Source organism: Somniosus microcephalus, unplaced genomic scaffold (genome assembly GCF_052327205.1).
Source record: "Somniosus microcephalus isolate GS21.2 unplaced genomic scaffold, FLI_Smic_1.0 unresolved_chr8, whole genome shotgun sequence".
Lineage (NCBI taxonomy): Eukaryota > Metazoa > Chordata > Chondrichthyes > Squaliformes > Somniosidae > Somniosus > Somniosus microcephalus.
The window spans coordinates 30,537,276-30,548,550 of NW_028225186.1; the positions used below are offsets into that span (position 1 = coordinate 30,537,276).

The 11,275-nt window shown below is 46.2% G+C and overlaps 2 non-coding genes across 2 annotated transcripts; both read left to right on the forward strand.

Annotated features, from left to right (window-relative positions):
- The first annotated feature begins 7,409 nt into the window (after positions 1-7,409).
- trnae-uuc (transfer RNA glutamic acid (anticodon UUC)) lies at positions 7,410-7,481 on the forward strand. The gene has a single exon. It is a non-coding gene; the product is annotated as a tRNA-Glu (tRNA).
- A 2,130-nt stretch (positions 7,482-9,611) lies between these two features.
- On the forward strand, positions 9,612-9,683 carry trnae-uuc (transfer RNA glutamic acid (anticodon UUC)). Its single transcript has one exon. It is a non-coding gene; the product is annotated as a tRNA-Glu (tRNA).
- Positions 9,684-11,275: the final 1,592 nt, after the last annotated feature.

An 11,275-nucleotide genomic window follows, 5' to 3' on the forward strand; every position in this document is an offset into this window, starting at 1 on the left:
TAGTGGTCAGTGGATCAGTTCCTGTGTTGTTCCGTCAGTTTGTGGTCAGTTGCTCAGTTTCTGTGTGGTCGATCAGGTTGTGGTCAGTGGGTCCGTTTCTGTGTGTTTGGTCAGGTTGTGGTCAGTGAGTCAGGATCTGTGTGTTCGGTAAGGTTGTGGTCAGTGGGTGAGTTTGTGTGTGTTTGGTCAGGTTGTGGTCACTGGGTCAGCTACTGTGTGCTCGGTCAGATTTTTGTCAGTGGGTCATATTCTGTGAGTTCGTTCAGAATGTGTTAAGTGGGTCAGTTTCTGTGTGTTCAGTCAGGTTGTGGTCAGTGGAACAATTTCTGTCGATTCCTTCAGTTTGTGGTCAGTGGGTCAGTTTCTGTGTGTTCAGTCAAGTTTTTGTTAGTGTTCCAGTTTATGTGTGTTCGGTCAGGATTTGCTCAGTGTGTCAGTTCCTATGTACTCGGTCAGGTTGTGTTCAATGGGTCAATTTCTGTCTGTTCGGAGAGGATCTGGTCAGTGGGTCAGTTTCTGCGTGTATCGTCAAAACGTTGTCAGTGGGTCAGTTTCTGTGTGTTTGGCCAGGATTTGTACAGTGGGTCAGATTCTATGTGTTCTGTCAGGTTCTGGTCAGTGGGACAGTTTCTGTGTGCTCAGTCTGGCTGTGGTATGTGGGCCAGTTTATCTGTGTTCCATCAGGTTGTGGTTAGTGGGTCAGTTTCTGTCTGTTCGGTCAGTTTGTGGTCATTGGTCAGTTTGTGTGTGTTCGGCCAGGTTGTGTTCATGAGTGAGTTTCTGTGTCTTCAGCCAGGTTGTTGTCAGTGGGTCAGTATCTGTGTGTTTTGACAGGTGCTGGTCTATGGGTCACTTTCTGCGTGTTTGGTCAGGTTGTCGCCAGTGGGTCAATTCCTGTGTGTTCATTCAAGTTGTGGTCAGTGTGTCAGTTTCTGTGTGCTCAGTCAGGAGTTGGTCATTGTATCAGTTTCTGTGTGTTCGGTCAGGTTGTGGTCAATGGGTCAGTTTCTGTTTGTTCACTCAGGTTGTGGTTATTTTGTCAGTTTCGGTGTGTTCAGTCAGGTTGTTGTCAGTGGGTTAGTTTCTCTGTGTTGGGACAGGCTGTGGTCAATGGGTCAGTTTCTGTATTGTGAGTCAGGATTTGGTCAGTGTTTCAGTTTCTGTCTGATCGGTCAGGATGTGTTCCATGCGTAAGTTTCTGTGTGTGTGGTCAAACTGTTATCAGTGGGTCACTTACTGTGTGCTTGGAAAGGTGGTGGTCAGTGGGTCAGGTTCTGTGTGTTCGGAGAGGCGGTGATCAGTAAGTCAGTTTCTGTGTGTTCTGTCAGGTTGTGGTCAGTGAATCATTATCTGTGTGTTTGCTCAGGTTGTGGTCATGTGGTCACTTTCTGTGTGTTCGGTCAGGGTCTGGTCAGTGCGTCAGTTTCTCTGTGCACCGTCAGGTTGTTGTCAGTGGTTCAGTTTTGGTGTATTCGGTGAGGTTGTGGTCACTTGGTCAATTTGAGTGTATTGGGTCAGATTGTGGTCAATCGGCCAGTGTTTGTCTGTTCGGACAAGTTGTTTTTAGTGTGTCAATTTCCATGTGTTTGGTCCGAATATGGTCAGTTGGTCAGTTTCTGTGTGTTCAGTCAATTTGTGGTCAGCGGATCAGTTTCTGTGGGTTCCGTCATTGTGTGGTCAGTAGGTCAGTTTCTGTCTGTTCCGTCAAGTTGTTGTCAGATGTTCAGTTTCTGTGTGTTCTGTCAGGATTTGTTCATTTGGTCAGTTGCTGTGTGTTTGGCCAGGTTGCGGTCAATGGGTCGGTTTTTGTGTTCGGTCAGGTTGTGCTAGGAAGGTCAGTTTTAGTGTGCTTGGTCATGTTATGGTCAGTGGTTCAGTTTCAGTGTTTTTTCGGTCAGGTTGTGGTCAATGTGTCAGTTTCTGTTTGTTCGGTCAGGTTGTCGTCAGTTTGTCACATTCTGTGTGTTTGGTCAGGTTGTGGTCAGTGGGTCTGTTTCTGTGTTCTCGGTCAGGTTGTGCCCAGTGGGTTTGTTTATGTGTGTTCGGTCAGGTTGTGGTCAGTGGATATATTTCTGTCAGTTTCGTCAGTGTGTGGTCCGTGGATCAGTTTCTGTGTGTTCAGTCAAGTTGTCAGGATTTTATCAGTTGGTCAGTTTCTGTGTGTTTTTAGAGGTTGTGGTCAATGGGTCGGTTACTCTGTGTTCGCTCAGGTTCTGGTTTGAAGGTCAGTTTTTGTGTGCTCTTTCGTGTTTTGATCAGTGGGTCAGTTTCAGTGTTTTTTCGGTCAGGTTGTGGTCAATGGGTCAGTTTCTGTGTGTTCGGTCATGTTCTGGTCAGTGAGTCAGTTTCTCTGTGCACCGTCAGGTTGTATCAGTGGTTCAGTTTTGGTGTACTCGGTCAGGTTGTGGTCATTTGGTCACTGTGAGTGTATTGGGTCAGATTGTGGTCAATGGGTCAGTGTTTCTCTGTTCGGACAAATTGTGGTCAGTGTGTCAATTTCTGTGTGTTTGGTCCAAATATGGTCAGTTAGTCAGTTTCTGTGTGTTCAGTCAGTTTGTGGTCAGCGGATCAGTTTCTGCAGGTTCCGTCATTGTGTGGTCAGTGGGTCAGTTTCTGTCTGTTCCGTCAAGTTGTTGTCCAATGTTCATTTTCTGTGTGTTCTGTCAGGATTTGTTCATTTGGTCAGTTGCTGTGTGTTTGGCCAGGTTTCGGTGAATGGGTCGGTTTCTGTGTGTTCGGTCAGCTTGTGGTAGGTAGGTCAGTTTCTGTGTGCTTGGTCATGTTATGGTCAGTGGGTCAGTTTCAGTGTTTTTTCGGTCAGGTTGTGGTCAATGTGTCAGTTTCTGTTTGTTCGGTCAGGTTGTCATCAGCTTGTCCGATTCTGTGTGTTTGGTCAGGTTGTGGTCAGTGGGTCAGTTTCTGTGTGCTCGGTCAGTTTGTGCCCAGTGTGTTTGTTTATGGGTGTTCGGTCAGGTTGTGGTCAGTGGATAATTTTCTGTCAGTTCTGTCAGTGTGTGGTCCGTGGATCAATTTCTGTGTGTTCAGCCAAGTTGTCAGGATTTGTTCAGTTGGTCAGGTTGTGGTCAATGGGTCGGTTGCTTTGTGTTCACTCAGGTTGTGGTTGGAAGGTCAGTTTCTGTGTGCTCTCTCATGTTTTGGTCAGTGGGTCAGTTTCAGTGATTGTTCGGTCAGGTTGTGGTCAATGGGTCAGTTTCTGTCTGTTCGGTCAGGTTGTGGTCAGTGGATCATATCCTGTGTTTTCGGTCTGGATATGTCAGTGTGTGATACTCTGCATGTTTGGTCAGGTTGTGGTCAGTTACTCAGTCTGGTTGAGTTCGGTCAGTATGTGGTCAGTGGGCCAGTTTCTGTTTGTTCGATCAGGTTGTGGTCAGTGGGTCAGTTTGTGTGTGATTGGTCAGTTTGTGGCGAGTTGCTCAGTTACTGCGTGCTCTCTCAGGTTGTGCTCAGTGGGTCAGTTTCACTGTGTTCGTTCAGTATTTGTTCAGTGTGTCAGTTTCTGTGTGCTCGTTCAGGTTGTGGTCATTGTGTCAGGTTCCGTGTTTTCTGTCAGGTTGTGGTCAGTGGGTCAGTTTCTGTGTGTTCAGCCAGGTTGTTGACAGTGGGTCAGGTACTTTGTGTTTGGTCATGTTGTGGTCAGTCGGTCAGTCTCTGTGTCTTCGCTCAGGTCATGGCCAGAAGGTCAGTTTCTGCATGTTTTGTCAGGTTGTGGTCAGTGGCTCAGTCTGGTTCAGTTCGGTCAGGTTGTGGTCAATGGGCCAGTTTCTATTTGTTCTGTCATGTGTTGTCAGTGGGTCAGTTTCTGTGTGTTCAGTCAGGTTCTGCTCAGTGGGTCAGTTTCTGTGTGTTCAGTCAGATTGTGGTCAGTGGGTCAGTTTCTATGTGATTGGTCAGGATGTGGTCAGTTGCTCAATTTCTGTGTGCTCGTTCAATTTGTGGTCAGTGTGTCAGTTTCAGTGTCTTTGGTCAGGTTGTGGTCAGTGGGACAGTTTTTGTGTGTTCAGTCAGGTTGTGGTCAGTGGGTCAGTTTCTTTGTGTTTGGTAAAGCTGTGGTCAGAGTGTCAGTTTCTGTGTTTTTGATCAGGTTCTGGTCCGTTGGTCAGTTTCTGTGTGTTCGGTCAGTTTGTGTTCAGTTGGCCAGTTTCTGCATGTCCGGCCAGGTTATCATCAGAAGGTCAGTTTCTGAGTTTTGGGCAGGCTGTGATCAGTGGTTCAGTTTGATTGACTTCGGTCAGTATGTGGCCAGTGGATCAGTTTCTGTTTGTTTGGAAAGGTGGTGGTTAGTGGGTCAGTTTCTGTGTGATCGTACAGGTTGCCGTCAGTGTGTCAGTTGCTGTGTGGTCTGTCAGGTTGTGGTCAGTGGGTCAGTTTCTGTGTGTTCGGTCAATTTGTGGTCAGTGGGTCAGTTTATGTGTGATCGGACATGTTGTGGTCAGTGGTTTTGTTTCTGTGCGTTTGGTCATGTTGTGGTTAGTGGGCCAGTTTCTGTGTGTTTTGTCAGGTTGTGGTCAGTGGGTCAGTTTCTGTGTGTTCAGTCAGGACTTGGTCACTGTGTCAGTTTATGTTTGATCAGCCAGGTTGTGGTCAGTGGGTCAGTTTCTGTGCTTTCGGTCTGGTTGTGGTCAGTGGGTTCGTTTCTGTGTGTTCGGTCACTTTTTGGTCAGTATGTCAGTTTATGTGTGTTCAGTCACGTTGTGGTTAGTGTATCAGAATCAGTATGTTCGATCAGGTTGTGGTCAGTGTGTCAGTTACTTTGTGTTCTGTCAGGTTGTGGTAAGTGAGCCAATTTATGTGTGTTACGTCTGGTTGTCTTCAGTGGTTCAGTTTCTTTGTGTTTGTTCAAGTTTTGGTCAGTGGGTCAGTTCTGTGTGCTCAGTAAGGTTGTTGTCATTTTGTCAGATTCTGTGAGTTCGGTCATGTTGTGTCCGGTGGGTCAGTTTCTGTGAGTTTGTTCAGGTTGAGCTCATTGTGCCAGTCTTTGTGTGCTCGGTCAGTTTGTGGTCAGTGGGTTTGTTTCTTTGTTTTCGGTCAGTTTGTGGTCAGTGGATCATTTTCTGTCAGTTCCATCAGTGTTTGATCAGTGGTACAGTTTCTCCAAGTTCGGTTAAGTTGTTGTCAGTGGGTCAGTTTCTGTTTCTTCAGTCATGATTTGTTCAGTTGGTCACTTTCTGTGTGTTTGTCCAGGTTGTGGTCAATGGGTCACTTTCGGTGTCTTAGGTCAGTTTGCGGTCAGTGTGAGAGTTTCAGTGTTTGTTCCATCAGGTTTTAGTCAATGGGTCAGTTTCTGTGTGTTCTTTCAGATTGTGATCATTTGGTCACTTTCTTTGTGATCGGTCAGCTTGTGGTCAGTGGGTCAGAAGCAAATAGATTTCAGGTGGACGCCTACCCGCACTTGATGCTGTGGGTTCCTGAACATGTCCTTTGTGATCCCGCCTAAAAAATGTCATCTTGTACGAAAAGTTTGCCTGGCGTGGAAGTGACGTGAATTTCAAAGAAGCAAGGAGGAAAGACTGCATTGATCTGCTTGCTGGCAGGACGCTTTTCGCAGTTTCCCTGGTGATATAGTGGTTCGGATTCGGCGCTTTCACCACCGCGAGCCGAATTCGATTACCCGGTCAGGAAAATAGTGCGTTTTCTGGCAGTTTAAAATGCCAGCAATCAAAGCCCCCGCGCGAAACAATGCATCAACTTTTCAACTTTCCACACCGCTGCTGTTGCCTCAACAGTCAGCAGCGCATCATTCGGTACCGAGGTGCAACATTCACTTGCCTTGCCTTCTGTAAAATGCCTGCTGTTTCAAAGTCAGCAGGAAATGACATTGGGAACAAGACACTTGAAATGCCCACATTGATGTGTACCTCACAGTGTCAGAACATTCACGGTTATTATCCGCCTTCCATGTATTATTTTGCCGAATTCATCTCCCTAACAAACTTAGCTGATCACGGCACGGCTATCAGTCAACTCATTGCCAGTGTGAAAAATGCTACATTAGCAACGTGTGCAAGACTCGAATGACAGAGTACCTGCGCCGTGATAACTTATCCTGATATTTATGAGGCCTTAACATTCACTGCATAGGACAATTCTACCTCTGGTTACCATCCCTTCTGCCATTGGAAAGCGTTTGTCTTTATTTCCTCTATCAAAACCCACTGTAATATTGCAAGCCTCTATTAAATTTCCTCTTAGCCTCCAGGGGAAAGCAATCCCAGCTTCTCCACAAAATCAACATAACTGAAGTCGCTTGTCCATCGGGCCACACTCTAAGCCGTCAAACGGGTTCTGTATGTCTGATAGACAGAAATTTCAGCTACAGGGGAGTCAAGGGTTATGGGGAGTGGGCGGCAAAGTTGCGTTGTGTCGAAGATCTCATCAGCCACGAACTTATTAAATGGCGGGGCTCGAGGGGCCGAATGGCACAATCCTGCTCCTATTTATTCTTTTGGGGAAGGTTAGTTTCTTAATTATGTAATTTTCAAAGCAAACACATCACTTGAGCATAAATAATATATTAGCTGTATCTGTGCAACTGGATCAAGGGTATGAATGTTCTGCTCTTGTTCCTGTGCAACAGCTTTCTAGGGGCTGAATGGCATCCTGTTCCTGTGTAACAGGCTCGATTCTTACTCTGACAGACATTACATTGCTCACTTCCTTGTGAGTATCCCCACCTGTCACGCGGGAGACCGGGGTGAAATTCCCCGACGGGGAGGAATTTTAACATCCCCAATTTTAAGCCTTTGGGCAGCACCTTAACGTGCTCCTTGGAAAAGATCAACAGCGAAAAATTGAACCTAAAATAATTTTAAACGGTGAGGAACTGTATAAAAAGCTCCTGCATCAATTCCTCGTCAGCATAGTGTTCTCCTTCTGTTTGTCTTTTGTGCGGGGCACTGCGGAACGAGAGAGGACAGGGAAATGCAGATAACAGCGGGAGAAAGCACGTCTGATCTTTCAAGGGGACAGCACTGGCACGATTGGCCGAATGGCCTCATACTGTACTGCAAGCTTCCATGAATCATCTGGATATCGGAGACATACCCACACAAAGTGAGCACACATCCGTGTATGTGTTTGAGTCTTTGTCTCAAGCAGTGCATTACTATTTCCTCTGTGTTGTCCTTGATATTTTGGTGCTGATTATTCAATATCCCGACGACTTTTCTCTGACTGTGTATCACTGAGAAAAGCACAGAAGCAAATATATTTCAGGTGGACGCCTACCCGCAATTGATGCTGTGGTTTCTTGAACATGTCGTTTGTGATCTCGCCTAAAAAATGACATCTTGTACGAAAAGTTTGCCTGGCGCGATAGTGACCTGAATTTCAAAGCAGCAAGGAGGAAAGACTGCATTGTTCTGCTTGCTGGCAGAATGCTTTCCGCAGCTTCCCTGGTGGTCTAGTGGTTAGGATTCGGCGCTTTCACCGCCGCGGCCCGGGTTCGATTCCCGGTCAGGGAACCAGTGCTTTTTCTGGCTGTTTGAAATGCCAGCAATCAAAGCACCCGCGCGAAACAATGGTTGCACCTCATCAACCTTTCAACTTTCCACGCTGCTGTTGCCTCAACAGTCAGCAGCGCAACATTCGGTACCGAAGTGCAACATTCACTCCCTTGCCTTCTGTAAAATGCCTGCTGTTTCAAAGTCAGCAGGAAATGACATTGGGAACAAGACACCTTAAATGCCCACATTTATGTGTACCTCACAGTGTCAGAACAGTCACGGTTATTATCCGCCTTCCATGTATTATTTTGCCGACTGCATCTCCCTAACAAGGTTAGCTGATCACAGCACGGCTATCAGTCAACTCATTGCCAGTGTGAAGAATGCCACATTAGCTACGTGTGCAAGACTCGAATGACAGAGTACCTGGGCCGTGATAACTTATCCTGATATTCATGAGGCCTTAACATTCGCTGCATAAGACAATTCTACCTCTGGTTACCATCCCTCCTGCCATTGGAAAGCGATTGTCTTTATTTCCTCTATCAAAAGCCATTGTAATTTTGCAAGCCTTTATTAAATTTCCCCTTAACCTCCAGAGGAAAGCAATTCCAGCTTGTCCACACCATCAACATAACTGAAGTCGCTTGTCCCTCGGGCCACACTGTAAGACGTCAAACGAGTTCTGTATGTCGGGGAGTCAAGGGTTATGGGGAGCGGGCGGAAAAGTTGCGTTGTGTCGAAGATCTCATCAGCCACGAACTTATTAAATGGCGGGGCTCGAGGGGCCGAATGGCCCAATTCTGCTCCTATTTATTCTTTTGGGGAAGGTTAGTTTCTTAATTATGTAATTTTTGAGCAGCTAAACAACGTTGGAAGGAAACTCCCGCGGCACCTAGAAAAGTGCAAAATCTTAGCTCTGCCGTGAGCTCATGCACCTGAGAGGTTAACCCTGTAATTCTCTGTCCACAGATCTTCCAGGACCTTCGAAGTGTTTCCAGCATTTAGTCAACAATTCCAGATGCAGCATCTGCTGCATTTAGCTTTTTATGTTAACGCAGTGTCCCCGCTTGTATTAACAAAAGCCAAAAATAAATTGTAGCTACCAGAAAATGTAATTTGTTAACTCGGCGTGTATTGGTGGTTCAGGGGTAGAATTCGCGCCTCCCACGCCGGTGACCCGGGTTCGATTCCCGGCCAATGCAGGTTAACATTTTAAACAATTCATTTCATAGCAAACACATCATTTGAGCATAAATAATATATTAGCTGTATCTGTGCAACTGGATCAAGGGTATGAATGTTCTGCTCCTGTTTCTGTGCAACAGCTTTCTTGGGGCTGAATGGCATCCTGTTTCTGTGTAACAGGCTCGATTCTTACTCTGACAGACATTACATTGCTCACTTCCTTGTGAGTATCCCCACCTGTCACGCGGGAGACCGGGGTGAAATTCCCCGACGGGGAGGAATTTTAACATCCCCAATTTTAAGCCTTTGGGCAGCATCTTAACGTGCTCCTTGGAAAAGATCAACAGCGAAAAATTGAACCTAAAATAATTTTAAACGGTGAGGAACTGTATAAAAAGCTCCTGCATCAATTCCTCGTCAGCATAGTGTTCTCCTTCTGTTTGTCTTTTGTGCGGGGCACTGCGGAACGAGAGAGGACAGGGAAATGCAGATAACAGCGGGAGAAAGCACGTCTGATCTTTCAAGGGGACAGCACTGGCACGATTGGCCGAATGGCCTCATAATGTACTGCAAGCTTCCATGAATCATATGGATATCTGAGACATACCCACACAAAGTGAGCACACATCTGTGTTCGTGTATGTGTTTGAGTCTTTGTCTCAAGCAGTGCATTACTATTTCCTCTGTGTTGTCCTTGATATTTTGGTGCTGATTATTCAATATCCCGACGACTTTTCTCTGACTGTGTATCACTGAGAAAAGCACAGAAGCAAATAGATTTCAGGTGGACGCCTACCCGCAATTGATGCTGTGGTTTCTTGAACATGTCGTTTGTGATCTCGCCTAAAAAATGACATCTTGTACGAAAAGTTTGCCTGGCGCGATAGTGACCTGAATTTCAAAGCAGCAAGGAGGAAAGACTGCATTGTTCTGCTTGCTGGCAGGATGCTTTCCGCAGCTTCCCTGGTGGTCTAGTGGTTAGGATTCGGCGCTTTCACCGCCGCGGCCCGGGTTCGATTCCCGGTCAGGGAACCAGTGCTTTTTCTGGCTGTTTGAAATGCCAGCAATCAAAGCACCCGCGCGAAACAATGCTTCAACCTTTCAACTTTCCACGCTGCTGTTGCCTCAACAGTCAGCAGCGCAACATTCGGTACCGAGGTGCAACATTCACTTCCTTGCCTTCTGTAAAATGCCTGCTGTTTCAAAGTCAGCAGGAAATGACATTGGGAACAAGACACCTTAAATGCCCACATTTATGTGTACCTCACAGTGTCAGAACAGTCGCGGTTATTATCCGCCTTCCTTGTATTATTTTGCCGACTGCATCTCCCTAACAAGGTTAGCTGATCACAGCACGGCTATCAGTCAACTCATTGCCAGTGTGAAGAATGCCACATTAGCTACGTGTGCAAGACTCGAATGACAGAGTACTGGGCCGTGATAACTTATCCTGATATTCATGAGGCCTTAACATTCGCTGCATAAGACAATTCTACCTTTGGTTACCATCCCTCCTGCCATTGGAAAGCGGTTGTCTTTATTTCCTCTATCAAAAGCCATTGTAATTTTGCAAGCCTTTATTAAATTTCCCCTTAGCCTCCAGAGGAAAGCAATTCCAGCTTGTCCACACCATCAACATAACTGAAGTCGCTTGTCCCTCGGGCTACACTGTAAGACGTCAAACGGGTTCTGTATGTCGGGGAGTCAAGGGTTATGGGGAGCGGGCGGAAAAGTTGCGTTGTGTCGAAGATCTCATCAGCCACGAACTTATTAAATGGCGGGGCTCGAGGGGCCGAATGGCCCAATTCTGCTCCTATTTATTCTTTTGGGGAAGGTTAGTTTCTTAATTATGTAATTATTGAGCAGGTAAACAACGTTGGAAGGAAACTCCCACGGCACCGAGAAAAGTGCAAAATCTTAGCTCTGCCGTGAGCTCATGCACCTGAGAGGTTAACCCTGTAGTTCTCTGTCCACAGATCTTCCAGGACCTTCGAAGTGTTTCCAGCATTTAGTCAACAATTCCAGATGCAGTATCTGCTGCATTTAGCTTTTTATGTTAACGCAGTGTCCCCGCTTGTATTAACAAAAGCCAAAAATAAATTGTAGCTACCAGAAAATAGAATCAACTAAGTCGGCGTGCATTGGTGGTTCAGGGGTAGAATTCTCGCCTGCCACTCGGGAGACCCGGCTTCGATTCCCGGCCAATGCAGGCTAATTTTTTTAACAATTTATTTCATAGCAAACACATCACATGGGCATAAATAATGTATTAGCTGTACCTGTGCAACTGGATCAAGTTTATGAATGTTCTGCTCCTGTTCCTGTGCAACAGCTTTGAGGGGCTGAATGGCATCCTGTTCCTGTGTAACAGGCTCGATTCTTACTCTGACAGACATTACATTGCTCACTTCCTCGTTAGTCTCGTTGTGAGTATCCCCGCCTGTCACGCGGGAGACCGGGGTGAAATTCCCCGACGGGAAGGAATTTTTACATCCCCAATTTTAAACGTTTTGGCAGCACCTTAAAGCGCTCCTTGGAAAAGATCAACAGCGAAAGATTGAACCTAAAATAATTTTAAACGGTGAGGAACTGTATAAAAACCTCCTGCATCAATTCCTCGTTAG